This window comes from Hipposideros armiger, unplaced genomic scaffold, assembly GCF_001890085.2.
Source record: "Hipposideros armiger isolate ML-2016 unplaced genomic scaffold, ASM189008v1 scaffold_85, whole genome shotgun sequence".
NCBI classification, from domain to species: Eukaryota; Metazoa; Chordata; class Mammalia; order Chiroptera; family Hipposideridae; genus Hipposideros; species Hipposideros armiger.
Genome location: NW_017731435.1, coordinates 2517525 through 2531981, shown reverse-complemented (window position 1 = coordinate 2531981; position 14457 = coordinate 2517525). Strand labels below are relative to the sequence as shown.

General features: G+C 49.2%; 1 protein-coding gene across 1 annotated transcript in view; it reads left to right on the top strand.

Annotated features, from left to right (window-relative positions):
- Positions 1-127: 127 nt before the first annotated feature.
- MGMT (O-6-methylguanine-DNA methyltransferase) overlaps positions 128-14457 on the top strand; it is a 252071-nt gene continuing 237741 nt past the window's right edge. Inside the window, exon 1 of the mRNA XM_019644154.1 lies at positions 128-213. The gene's annotated coding sequence lies outside the window, so the exon portion shown is untranslated. The remainder of the gene's footprint in view (positions 214-14457) is intronic.

The following is a 14457-nucleotide window of genomic DNA, read 5'->3' as shown; positions in this document are numbered from 1 at the left end:
CATAGTACCCAACAGCTTCTGAGGACACTTCGGGGGACACTCCAGTGCCAAAGCAAGGGTCCAGGCAGACGGCGTGGCTGGCCGCCCGAACACTGCGTTATGGACATTTTTCTGCAAGCGCACCACCCCGGACATGCCCAGGCATCCCGCGCTCCCCGAGAGCGTCACTCCGCTGCCTCGCCGCTGCTCGTGGTCGGCGTCGTGGGCAGTGCGGTAAGTGTCTGGGTTGCCACCCTCACGTCAAAGTGCAGGGCTCTCCCTGGGAAGAGCCAGCGTCTGCAGTCCGCGGGGCAGTCCAGCCCCCAGTGGCCTCACCCTGAACCCTCTCCCTGCGCTGGCACGAGCCCCAGGTGTGTCTAGGTGTGCTCCCGTGGGCCTGGCCTCCCCCAGGGCCTGGGGGTCCTGGATCCTGTTGCAGGGCACTGACAGCGGCCTCGTGTCCCTGCCTCCAGTTAGCCGGCACCTTCCCTGCCCACCCACCTGGCCCACCCCGTTGGCTAGCTCCGCCTGCAGTCCCCAGGAGCCTTCCAGAAGCCCCTGCCCCGGCCCCTCCGCGCCCCGAGCCTTGAGCAGAGTCGCACATCTCCTGGTTCGGGACCGATGGAGAGGAGGACCAAGCTCTGGGGCCCTCAGTAGCATGGCTGGTGTTTGCATGCGTCACACCCTGACTGCCTCCGCGGACCTCGGAGGAAACAGGTGGCGTTTGAGAGCCGTTTACACCCAGGTGGTGATACCGTAGGCAGGCGGTTCTACACCATCACTTTCTGAACCTCAGATGGTTTTCGCTCTCGACGCCCAGCGCAGTCACTAGCTTTTAGTCCCAGAAACCCATTTTGTGTATGCGATCGCAGCTTTTGCTTGGTTGGGTGGACGGTCATCCGACGAAGGGACGCAGCTTTGTCCTGAGAGGGGTCCCAGCTGTTGGAGGTAAAAGGTGAAGAGACGGAAGGTAAAGAGCTAGGAATGGGTCTGGTTATTTACATGGGCACCTGTGGAGTATTTAAGTCAGGCCCTTCCTTTTACCGCCCCGTCTCAGGACAGAAGACTAGGAGGTGGTTTTGTTGTTTGCATGAGTCCCCAGTGGATAAAACACTCAGGGACATGAACAAGACAGAAAAGAAACCTATTACGTTCTGGGAATAAAACAATTTTAGGAAACAGCATAGTCCCCACCCCAAGCTGGTAGTTGACTTTGGGTTACCTCAGGTGTTGCCCTGTAAGGAGGTTCACCCCAAGCCCACACTTGCTAAGGCCCAGAGTCTACAAGTAGCCGAGGAGGGCTGGCCGTGCCCAGGCGGGGGTTCCCCAGCTCTTGCATCAGAGTTAGGATTTAAATAACAGAGTGGGGTCTGTGACAGTCTTGGGGCTGGAGGAACCAGGCCTCAAGTCCAGTACACTCAGGGACTTCGCTGTGTGAACACGCTTCTCGTTTAGAAAGGTCTGTATCCCAAGAGCTGGATGTACCTAGCGTTAGACGCTGCTTTGAAAAGGCTGCTCCTCTGGAGAGCCAGCCTTCAGGACATCCAGCCCTCCGTGTGGACACTGGTTCCCATCTCACTCTTGCTCAGCTGCTGAGAGTCTCAGCCCTTTTTTTTCCCTCTCTGTTTTGCTCCTGCTTGATGGCAGCTCAGCCTCACCTGGGCCTTGTCTGCCACTCAGGCCTCTGTCTCCACAGGTGTCCTGCATACGGGGCAGGTGGGCAGGGCCAGGCCTAGGAAAGCATCTGGAGTTCCTCCTCCAGCCCTCGCCTCTCCCTGTCTCAGGAAACCCTCTTCTCAGTATTTTTTTAATGAAATACACTTACTACTTGTCTTTATTTTTCTTATTTTGCAGAGGACATTTAGAAGGCGGTGGTTCAAACCACCGAGTCTGTTCTATTCCAACTCCCTTTTCTGGGCATCAGAGCCCTTTTCAGTCGATAGTATATCCTCCTTGTTAAAAAAAAAAAAAAGAAGCAAAACAGTATTTTTTAATTCTTTTTTCCTGTGGTCATCTGTTTGCATGATGGACAGGTTTGCTTTCACACTTCATTCTGACCCTGCCTCACGCCCTTGCCCCATAGATTCAATTCCCCTGAGGCCTGTTTCCTTCCTGCTGTGTCTCTGGGCACTCCAGGTATGCACCTTGGGCCGCTGGTCTCTGAAAGGCCCTGAGCTCATTGGGCCACTGTCATGGTCCTTCCTCAGCCTCTGTTTCCTGGGGCACTTGGCCTCTGACTCAGCTACTTTCTGAAAGAGCTTGGGTTTTATCACAGAATATTATTTAAAAAAACATGAAGATTTAAAAATCAGACATGTACAAACTGTACCATCACCACTGGGCGACAATGGATTGTACACCAGCACTTCATACCCACTCATGATAAACAGACCAAGCCAAGGCTGCATTCTGGGTTTGAAGTGAAAGTGTGTGTGCTTTGTCTGGGGGGCCGAGGGAGCCGGGCAGGAGGGCTCGTCCTCTCTGGGTCCACAGGCCCAGTTTTCCCGCTCTGTTAGCTGCGGAGGCCTGTCTGGGGCGTAGGCAGATGCAAGTGTGACACCCCGTGTTGTAGACAAAATACCACAAGCCATGTGTTCTGTGCGGCGTTTGGTAACTGTCGCGTATCTGTTGGTCAGTGGAAAGAGATAGTTTCGTTTTCTTTTGACTTAAAGTTAAAAGTAATAAAGAGCTTCAATAGGAGGGCTGTAGGGTTTGGGGCAGACTAGTGACTGTAGCCTGGAATACAGTGGATTGCTTACTCTTTTATCTAGCTGTTAAGATGAATCGTCAGAAGAGAAATGCATCATTTTTGTGACCTTTTGTAACCTTGGAAGCACTCAGGGTGCTTTTGGTAGTTGTGGCTCACATGTAAATCTGTCACTCAGTGTTGCCTAAGTGCTCAGACTCCCTGGCAGTTCCACCAGCCTGTGACAGCCACCCTCCTGCTGTCTGCTCCAGCTCAATAACTAAATAGATAGGCCAGCCCTGGGGTCGCTGACACACCAGTGACATCCTTGGCCACATGTTGAATGCTGAAACTTGTTTTTGATGCCACAAGTTGTTTTCAATTAGATTGGGAGCTTGGCAGAGGACTGAGGGGCCCTCAGGGAGGGAGGCAGGCCTCATGACCCCTACACCTCCACCTGGAGTACACCCATTTGGCCTGTGATGCAGCTGTGGTGAAACCAGCTAAAAAAAAGACCATTTTTTTACTGTTGTTAAACGTGTTGTCCTGTGTGTATGTGTACCCATGAACGGAATTGTGAGAGAGCTGTAAATGCCCAGTATGTTCACTCTACTGCTTGGAAGGTTTTCTTGTTGGAATAATTTCCTACCTGGAACACTTGTAAAGTCAGCAGAGTGCAGCCCGAGCCCTGTCGCCCATTCCCAGCAGTCCGGGGGTGAAGCTGAATGCACAGGCCACCAATGGCACCGCTCGTAAACGCAGGCACTTGTTAAATCTATTTGTTTTTATTACAGACATCGATCTGCCAGTCGCAATCATGTCGTTATGGACATTTTTCTGCAAGCGCAGCGCTGGTGGCAGTTTTTACTGACAAATTGAGTCATATGGATAGTAGTGTAGAAAACTCTTACCCGACTGACGCATTGGGTTGTTGTGGCACTGGATGTCCCGAGATTCCTAGATGGTGAAGAGAGGGAATCAAGTCTCGGGGCAAAAAATGGGGTGGGATCTTGAAATGGTGACATTTAAGAAATAAGCCATAGTTATTTCTCTTTTGTTTTTAAACTTTTAGCTACAGTTTACACCCCAATCAAAAGGACTAAAAGTAGGGACCGAACTTGTCACCTTCAGATTTTGACCCTCTTTGGTGTCACTAGTAAGAGCCATCCTAGGAATGTGGGACCCGTTGCTCTCCTTGGAGTGGGGATATCCACGAGCAATAGTGACACGGCATCTGAGCCCTGCTGGTGTCAGAATTACCGAGGGTGCTGGTTGAAAACGCAGATTATCACCAGCCCTACTGGATCAGGACCTGGCACCTGTGTCTTTGTGAGCCTCCCAGGGGTCCTAGCAGACCCTGGCGTTGGTGCACCTCTAGCGAGGTCTCCGGCGTGGCTGGGAAGCGGACCCTTCCAGCCCAGATGCGTTCTGGAATGTCCCTTCCAGAAGGACCTGTCCGCAGCCGGCATCGCTCTCAGCCTGCCTGTGCTTAGGGAATCTGTGTGTGGTTTTGTAACTCCTCGGAGACGTGGGAATCTCTTTGAATTGCAAACCTCACATGTTATCATAGCGTTACAGTTTTCGGTCTTGTGGTTACGACAGGAGATGCAGATGTTACCAAAACTTTGGCATGAGTTTTACAAACAGATGTCAGGCGTGGACAGCCATGTTGTATTTCGCTTGTAGCGCCCCTTTTTTCTCCCCCTCTGGGTGGAAGCACTTCCATGGTCTCAGGTGAAGGTTCACTTCCACATGCACAACTGAATACATTTTTCTGGAACTGGACTGAGTTTGTATTTAGAAAGTGCCGGAGTAGTGAGGGTGAGAGCAATGGGACGGGCTCTGGCAATGCCATTTACTAGTTGGGTGACTTTGGGATACTCTTCAGCTGTCAGCCCCCCAGCTGCCTCATCTGAGAGGTGGTGATGACAAGTTCCAGAAGACTCTGGCTGGTATGACGATGATATTGCTGATCATAACATTTATTGGAAGGTCGCTCTGCTGGGCGCTTTCATTGACCGATTTCCATGTCCTCACTACAGAGACACTTAGCACCTTAGCTTTGCAGGTGAGGACACTGGCTCTGGGAGAGGCGAGTGACGTGAGCCAGGCGCAGGTTATTTATACCCTCGCCCAGGCTTTCCCCACTCACCATACTATGGCCTTTGTATAATAACAGTGCAGCAGAAAACTTTTGCAAGTCCTTTCGGGGCAGATGTGGCCAAACAAATGTGTACCTGTGTGTTCAGTCACGTTTTAGGAACACGCGGCGGCCAAGCATTACCCTTAGCATTGTGGGGAAGCCGCGTGCCCACGTGCGTCCCTGCGTGAAGGTGCTCAGGACAGACCGCTCTAGCAGAGGGCTGACTGCAGGGAGGCTGCCTGTGCTTTGCCGGTTATTGAAGGTGTTCGTAGGCGCGCACAGCTCGTGTGAGAGTGGCGGGGTGCGAGGTGTGGGGGCCAGAGGAAGGAGGGGCGCCATCCTGAGAGCCACACTCACCACGTCTACTCCTGATGCAGTCCGGGGTGGATGAAACAACCCTGCACAAACGTGTAAGGTTTCTCCAGGTGGCCCTAGAGGCGGGGCGTCCTGGGCTGAGCAGCTGGAGTGGGGGTGGGAGATGTGTGGCGGCTAGAAAGGAAGCCCAGCAGTTAGGGTGGGCGGCCTGGGGAGCCCTGAGCCCGTGGCTGGGGAGCTTTGTGAGCGGGGACGCAGGGCAGTCAGCGCTCCCCATAAAAGCTGCCGGGGCTGATGTGCATTGCGGGCTTGACGGGAGAGAGGAGGAGGAAGGAGGGGTCGGTGACAGTGGTGTGAGCGGCCACACGCGGGAAACCACTGCCACAGGCAGTGTGTCAACTGCAGTGTGTGCGGCGCTGTGGGGCCAGCCCTTCGGGGCTTCCTGATGGAGGGTTGTGCGGGTGAGACGGAGAACGCAGTTTCAGAAGGTGACGAAGTTGAGCATCACTTTCTTCATGAGAAAGGAAGGCGTGTTCGGTGCGTACGCCGTGTGTTCTCGTGCAGACAGTCGGCTGGGAAGTCAGAGCGACCCCGGCTGGGCAGGGTGACTCGGGCCTGCCTTGCCTGGCATTTGGGGCCTGGAGTGGGAGGTATATCGCCTCGATGTCCCGTTGGTTCAGGCAGAAGTGTCAGCGGGCAGCAGTGAGCTCACAAACAGGTTCCCCATCCCCAGCCGCTTCTCCGTGGGGGCCACGTGTCCTTTCCTACAAGTGGCAGTAGAGGCTTCAGACAAAACTGTCAGGCTTGGGGTGTATGGTCACAGCGACGTGCAAATTCAAGTCTGTGCTCTCTCCTTAGATGCCACCACGAAGTGGTTTCACTGGCATCCTCCGAGTGGGTTCCTGTGTGAGCCCCCGGGGCGTCACCGAGGGGCTGTCACCGGCTGCCTCCTCAGCCTTGGGCTTCTGCCTGTGAGTGGAAGGGGCTTCCATCCGTGTTTAGGTACCATGATTACTGTCTGGTGAGAGGCGGGCACACTCGTGGACGGTCTGGCCTTTGTTGGGGGGTGAGAAGGGGCAGTGGTTGAAGATGGTTGAGGAAGGGTCAGTCCCCTGAGAAAGTGACTTGTGAACAGAGACTTGAAAGGTGAGAGATGGACGCCGCTCACAGGGAGGCCTGGGGCAGAGCGCTCCCGGCGGAGGGATGCTGGCCACATGGGGTGTGGATGGTCACAGGTTGGTGTGTGGACAGGACCCACGGACCGACAATGGTGACCTGGAGAGGGGCGCAGATGAGCCGTGTTGAGGCCACCTGGCTTTGCAGGCCTCTGTGCCCTCCAGTAAGTGGCAAAGGACCTTAGACATGGAGCTACAAAGTCTCAGTGTCCTGCACTTGTCATGTAGTTAAAATAATGACAGCAGTGATGGGCCATGTGCGTGTGGGGTGACGGAACCCAGGACCAGGTGGATCATGTCCTCAGCACAGCTCCTAATTGGACTTGTACTCAGTAATGCAGCTGCTCCTGTTAGTAAGGCTTTTTGCACTCATGTGGAAGTTTCTAGAATAATAGGCAAAGAAAGGAAATGATGTCTGTCCAAAAGTTACTGAACTCAGCCAGGTAGCCCATGAAGAGCCCAGGTGTGCTGTTCTTTATTGTGCAGAGCTTAATTCTGTCACCAGTGTGTTATCAGGTTAAGCTGTCGGGTCAGATGTGCGTTCTGCCATCGCTGAGTTCCTGCACCTTCTCCAGACCATCGGTCTCCAGGCCAGCCGGGCCCTGAGGGCAGGCGCTGGTGGGAGTGAAGCCAGCCTGCGGGGTGGCACCATGGGGTCAACAGAGGGAGGCCATGTGGGGCTGCCCCCATCACGTTGCCCTTGACATTTATTGCAAGAACTGTTAGAACAAATATGCAGGTTCAAAAATTAGTAAATATTGTTAAAATTCAACTGGATCTACCCTTTGGCCACAATCAGCTACCACTGCAGTCTTCCCTTGCCCACCAGGAGGTCAGGTTCTTGAGAGCTCTGCACTCTGTCATAGTACCCAACAGCTTCTGAGGACACTTCGGGGGACACTCCAGTGCCAAAGCAAGGGTCCAGGCAGGCGGCGTGGCTGGCCGCCCGAACACTGATCCCAGCCAGGGACCTCGGTGACTTTCTTACTGTCGCTCTACCACTAGCTCCAATCCGTGTGGGACTTGAGTCATAATCAGTAGTTTATAGTTTGTTTTTTTTCTACGTAAGTATGTGCTTTAAAGACTTCCTCTTAGCTTTTAAAAATAATTTGTTTATTTTTGCCGTGAGTGTGATTAGAACATTTCCCAGAGCCTCCGTTATCTCCCTCTGGACTGAGTGTCGTCGTGGCATTCTCTGCACTGACTGCCACCCCAGAGAGGCCTGCAAAGATTATGGCTCTAATGTTGGCTGTGACTGTTCTGCACATTGAGGTTTCTTGCTAAGAAACCTCTGGGCCCAAAGTACTTCTACTCCTAGCCACTGAGTATCATAACAGCTAAGACAATGGATTCTGGAAGGGTTAGTTCAGTAAATATTCTTTCTCATTGGCCAGAAATAAGTGTTTTCTGTCATTTTGGTACAGGAACCAGCCGTTCGGTTGTGTCTGACATTCGTGTAGAAACCCCCAATTACTCTTCAAAAACCCAGTTCTTGGCCTGTGTCCCTGATCCGCATTGACTGTGGGCTGTCACCAGCACCCACACTTAGAGTAACGAGGCCCTGCCCAGGCTGCCCCGAGTGGACCTCGTCTGGAGGCTTACCGTCTGCAAACCCGGTGAGGACTCACACGTCTTCTGTGCTGGGCCTGGCCACCTCTCAGTTGAGGCTGCCCCTTGGGGACTGAACAAAGCGCATGTGGGCTCTAGATTTAGACACTGAGTGAGAATTTTCACAGCCCATGTTGCTCCGAGACCAATGAAGAAACTGCCTGGCTCCAGCCGCAGCGACCTCCGTTGCGTCTGTCCCCCATCTTGCACAGACTCCCTGCCTCTGTCCCCAAGGATCTCGGGAAGGCCTCCTGGGGACACCTAAACCCCACTTCAGCCCTAACGGGGCCATGTGCCCGTCATAGGGTGCTGCCTAGGGAGGCCCCAGATGTAGCTGCTCGGCACTCAGGCACGTGGGTGAAGGAGAGTCACCCACTTGCCTCCTCTTCCTCCTCCTGCTGAAGGCCCGGGAATAGAGGTGCCCCAAGGTGACCCCTCCTTCCCACCAGGTCCCGGGTGGAATGAGACTCGTCTGGACTCCGCTTTCACCCCAGTGGCCGCCCGCATCGTTTCTGGCACCTTCTCTAGATGCCGCAGCTCTCTGCTTTGCTCCGAAGGGGAGGGGTTGGGGGCCCCGTCCCCGTCCCCGAACCCCTCTGCTCTCCTGAGGGAGCCTCTTCTGACCCAGCCACACACAGCTCTGCTCCCGGCTGCTCCCTGCGTCTTCCCTGTATGCCGGCTGTTCTGGAAGCCTCTGCAGCCCCAGAGTGTCCTCTCCCGTGGGGCCGTCACACTCCACTCAGGCTTCGACTTGTATGCTTTCATCTCTCGATGCTAGAAGCTCTCCAGCCGGGTGTGGGGCTTATACCTGATGGAAAGCAAGCCCAGCAAAAGATGCCAGGCAGGTTGCTATGGACTCTGTGTGTCCCTAAATTCCTTTATTGAAGCCCTAACTCCCTAGGAGACTGTATTTGGAGATGGGGCCTTAGGTGGTAATTAAGATTCAATGAGGCCATCAGGGTGGGGCCCTGATCCAGTAGGATTGGTAGCTTTGTAAGACGTGGACAAGAGAGAGAAAGATCTCTGTCTGTTGTGTGAGAGAAGGCGGCTGTCTGCAAACCTGGAAGAGATGCCTCACCAGAACCAAATCAGCTGGAACCTTGATCTTGGCCTTTCCAGCCTCTAGAGCTGTGAGAAAATAAATGTCTGTTGTTTAAGCCCCCCTAAGTGTATGGAATTCTGTTAAGGCAGCTTGAATAGGCTACTACTACCAGGCGAAGTGCAGACTAAAGTTATTTCAAGAGTATAAAACTCATTAGGGGTTTGTGTATGAAGTTGGAATTTGGGGTATGAGGCTAACTTTGTCACCTGATAGTGCTCAAATGTCATACAGGCCCATCCTTCGGTTCAGCTCTCGGCACCCCAAAAGGTGTGAGTGTGTGTAGGACTAAAAGGTAACAGAGTGAGCAGAAACTGAGTCCTCACCGGGGACCCCTGTGGTGGCAGAAAGGGGAAATGCAGTTGAGGCAAGAGACCCCCAGAGGCCAGGGGACGCTTGACAGGCCAGGTGTTATTCTGACGCTGGGGACATGTTGTGATGCGCTGTCCAGACACCAGACCCTGATGGACAGAAGAGGGGTGGGAAGGAGAGACCCGCTTAAGGACCAGATGGCCGGTTTCTTAAGCACAAGGAGCGGGTGGGGAGCCAGCTGAGACTTGGCGGGATTGCTTTGTTGGTTGGCTTTTTCTCGAGATGGGTCGATTGAGCCTCTAGCCCGCCGAGATCGAGGAGCCGGATGTGGTAATCCTGCCGGCCACCAACTAGGATTGTGAGAACCACGCCGTCACTACTTTTCATGCTAAGATGTCTCTCCGAGAGTTTTTTGGAAATCTCTGTTGCATTGGGGACCTGGCAAGACATTTCTCACTGGCAGCAGCTGGCCCACTCTTCCACCAAATTGGCTGCATTCCATCGGCGGCCACTGATGGGGGGGGGGCATAAAAAAGGTAGGAGGTTGTTGAATTGACTTCTGCCTCAGTCACCAGTTCAAGCTGTGTGTTTTAGATCTGCAGAACGCATCAGATATGGGAATTTCTAGGACTATTGCAAAGACAACTCCGGTTGTAAACTTTTACCTAATGGATGTGTCCATTTCTGAGCGCTGGCCTCTGTCTCTGTGCCCTCTGTGGGCCAGCACCATGCCCCTAGAGTCTGCTTCGGGCATCAGCTGTAGCAGGAGAGACTGCGGTAGGCTGTGCAGGAGAGGCTAGCGTCCAGGGAGGGAGTGTGCATGCTGTTAACACTTAAAATGTGGATTTGAATTCTCTGTTCTGTTTGATTTATTTATTTATCAACACAGCCATGTTTGTTGTTTAATTCCATAGCGAGAGTCTCTAAGAATATGATTAACCTTGAGGCCATCTTATAATGTAATTATTAATGATTGATTCTGTGGATCCTTGAAATCAATAAGAGACATAATGTTGTGGTATGCAGTTGGACCCGACCCTCGCGTTTCCTGAACATGATTCTGGGACAACAGCAGTATCGGTTTATTCCCCAGCCCAGGCTTGATGAATCTGAAGTGTATGATTAGTTTTGTGTAATGATTGTGATACGTAGCGTTCCTTGTATGGCTTGTGTTAATATGGCGAAGAGCGTACCATCTCCGGGCACTAACAGCTAGGGTGGGGCTGCGTTGTAACTGATCTTCCTGGGAGCTCTGTAACGCGAAAACAAGCCAGGCTGCGCCAAGTATATTTTACAAGTGTGCATGGGGCCTTGGGGAGGCTATATTGAAAAACACAATTGTACAGTTACCATGGGAACCCAATTAGAATAGATTGCTCGATGTTTTTGTGTGTCTTTCATCTTGACCAAAAATCTAATGTATTCTAAATGTTTTCATATGGAATTGCATTCATACTCTGACTTGCTGTACCAAAGGACTCTTTACTTTTTTCTTGCTCCCAACTCTAAGCTGAAATAGTGATATGTTCTCTGGCGGAGCTTTGTCAGGAAGTCTAGAGAGATTTAGTCAAACTTTTGTGGAGAAGCTTGTACCCATCGAGGTGGAGGCGGAGGTGGTGGAGATCAGTTCAAAAGATGGAGCAATGGGCGTTTCCCTGTGATGGCAGACAGGGACCTCACGTGCCGCAGCCGTGTTCCGGGTGTCCGTGGAGACTGCAGGTGGGGTCCTCTGTTCTGCCCCATGTTTATAAGTGGGGGGTTAGACCCCAAAGGCCCCAGGGTTTGGGGGATCGGCTGGAGAGGGCAGGACTCCCCTCCACGCCAGTGGTCCTCACATGGGCTGGCCTCAGAGACTTTTGGTGCCCTTAAAACTTACTGGGGATTTCAAAGAACTTATATGAGTTATATGCCAATATCTATCACATTAAATACTAATTTAGACATAGGGAAACATTAAACATTGGGCAATGTAAAAATATGGATTCATTTAAGCAATAAACCTGTTACATTTTAATAAAAATAACACGTTTAGTGACAAGTAACTATGTTTTCCATACACAACAAGCTAGTGAGTTTCCATTTTTCTCAAATGTTTTAAATAACTGGATTAATATAATACAGCTAGATTCTCATATTTGCTTTTGCATCCAATCTATTGTGATAGGCTGTTGTGCTTGAAACACATCAAGAAAATCTGGCTTCCCACAGATAAGTAACTGGTGAGGGAGGGCACTTTAATAGTTTTTACAGGTAATCGTGGTTATCCTTCTTTGACACTGGATCAGAACTCAACAAGTGGTAGCTTCTCGAAGGTGCATTGCAGTGTGGACTTTTGTCCTCTAGCACGTGAAAATCCATGGGTGCATTTTGTACCTTGGGGGTTTGTAACATTGTTCATCGGTCCTTTGGAAAACATTGGTTTGCTGAATTACACAGATCTTCCAAATGTTGACATATTATGACTGCAGTATTCAAAACCATGTGTTGTTAATATCACCACCTTTCTCCTTGAAAAGCCTTAGACTTGGGAGCCTATAAAGCCGTGGTGGATACAGATTTTTCAAAGTTCTAACCATCGCTTAAAGCTCTCATTTTATCATTAGCAACGAATGTTGTTGGTTGTGTTACTTACAGACGGGCTCACTTTGTTTATTTTTCAGAAAATATTTGTCAGACACCCAAATCTGAGTAGCTGTAGGTCGTTAGTCATTCATACAAGTAAAGTTTTTGTTACGTGAAAAAGTTGGCCAGGTCATCTCAAATCTTCAACTGTCATACCACTACTTCCCTCCAGACAGACGTCACTCTTGCTTTGCGACAGGAGTGCCCTGTTGTACCTCCCACCTGGATGCGGACTATTAGGAAGGGTCAAGACTGAATGAAGTTCACAAGTTTGATTGCTTCATCAGGACCTTCTTAAATGCATCTGGCCTCTTTTTTCCTTAACACTGCGTTGGTGTTGGGGAAGGTAGGATGATTGCCTCCATAGTTTGGTGCCGCCATCTTGGTTGTCAGCAGTTTGACCCATCGTTGCCTTTGCGTCACCGCCTTTCACCATTGAGTGTGATGTTTGCTGTAGGTGCCTCTTACCAGGTTGAGCAGTTTTTCCTCCTTTGTGCCGTGAATGTGGTGAGTTATACTCGCTGACATTCGTAAGTTAAACCAATGTTGCCTTTCTGGATAATCTCCACTTGGACTTGATGTAGAGTATAATATTTTCATATACTGTTGCATTCAGTTTATTAATATTTTCGAGCACTTGTGTTTCTATGTTTCTATGTTTCTATGTTCTAGGGACATCAGTCTGTGGCTTACTTCTCGTCAAGTGTCTTTCTGGTTTGGTATTAGGGAAACCCTAGACTCATAAAATGAGGCCTCTCTTATTTTCTGGAATAGTTTGTATAGTATTAGTATTCTTGCTTTTTAAAATATTTAATAGGATTTACCAGTGAAGCAAATTTGGAGTGGAGTTTTCTTTGTGGGAAGGGTATTAACTACAGATTCAATTTCTTTAGTTGATAGACCATTATTCGAGTGATTTATTTCTTCTGTGTTTTGAGGAATTTGGCCAGTTCATCTAAGTTGTTGAATTTATTCCCTAAAGTTATATCAATATTCCTTTATCATCCTTTTAATATCTGTAGGATTTTAAGTCATGCCCTTGTTTTTATTACTGATATTGGTAATTTGTGTTTTCCCTCTTTTTTTTTCCTAATTGGTCTGGTTAGAGGTTTATCTTTTTTTATTTTTTTTTTCCCAAAGAACTAACGTTTGTTATAGTTGATTTTCTCTCTCTTCTCTTACATTGATTTCTGCTCTTCGTTATTCCCTTCTTTCTGCTTACTTTGGGTTGAGTTTACTTTCTTTTTGTGGTTTGTTAAGGTGGAAGCTTAGATCATTAAGTTGGGTCCTTTTGTCCTTACTCATATGAACATTCAATGTTATAAACTCCCTCTAAGCACTGCTTTAGCTGCACCCCTCAGATGGCTGGATTGTGTTTTCATTTTCATTCAGTGCAGCGTGGTCTCCAATTTTGCTTCGGGTTTCTTCCTTAACTCACGGGGTATGGGTATTAATTTTAAGAAGTGTATCATTTCATTTCAAAACATTTGGGGATTTTCCTGATATCTCTGTTATTGCTCTCTCGTTTAATGATCTTTGTGGTCAGAGGATGTACTTTTTATGATTTCCATCCTCCTAAATTTATTGAGAGTTGATCTGTCTTGGCAAATGTTTGTGTGCACTTAAAAAAAACATGTATATTCTGTCATTTTGGAGTAGAGTCTCTTTACAGTGTCAGTGGGGTCAGGTTTGTTGATAGTGCGGTTCAAGCCCCTGACTCCTTTCCGTCTCCTGTCCTATAAATTATGAGGAGAGCAGTGTTAGTCTCCAGCCATAACTGAAGATTCGTCTGCTTCCCTTTGCTTTCTCAGCTCTCACTTCATCTGCTCCCAATGCACACATTTAGGTGCACACATATTTAGAATTTTTATGTCTCTTAGTGAATTAACCCCTTTCCCTTATGAAATGGCCTTTTTTGGTCTTAGTAATATTCCTTGTTTCGAAGTGACTTGGTTGATATTAAGATGACCACTCCAGCTTTCTTTTCGTTAGTATTTCTATGGTAAATGTGTTTCCATTCTTTTCCATTTACCTATTTTGTCATTATATTTAACATGTGTTTCTTATAGACAGCATACATTTGGGGTCTCTTGCTTTTAAAAAATCTTATCTGATGATGTCTTTAAAAATTGGGGTATTTAGACCCTTTACATTTTGTGTAATTATCAAAATTGTTGGGTCTCAGTGTACCATCTCATTGTTTGTTTTCTATTTGTCCCATTAATTCTTTGCCCCACCCCTTTTAGCTGCTTTCTTTTGACTTATTTGAATATATTTTAAATGATTTGAATTTACCATTTTATCCACACTTTTGGCTTATTTGCTGTCCCTCCTTCACTCCCTTTAAACAGTTTCTCTAGAGTATAAAATATGCATATTTAGCTTATCGTAGTTTGCATTCATATGATATTACTCAGCATCACATATGGTGCGAGAGACTTACAGCAGTGTACTTCCATTTCTCATATCCCATTTTTTTGTTGTATCCATTTATTTTATTTCCACATATGTTATAAAC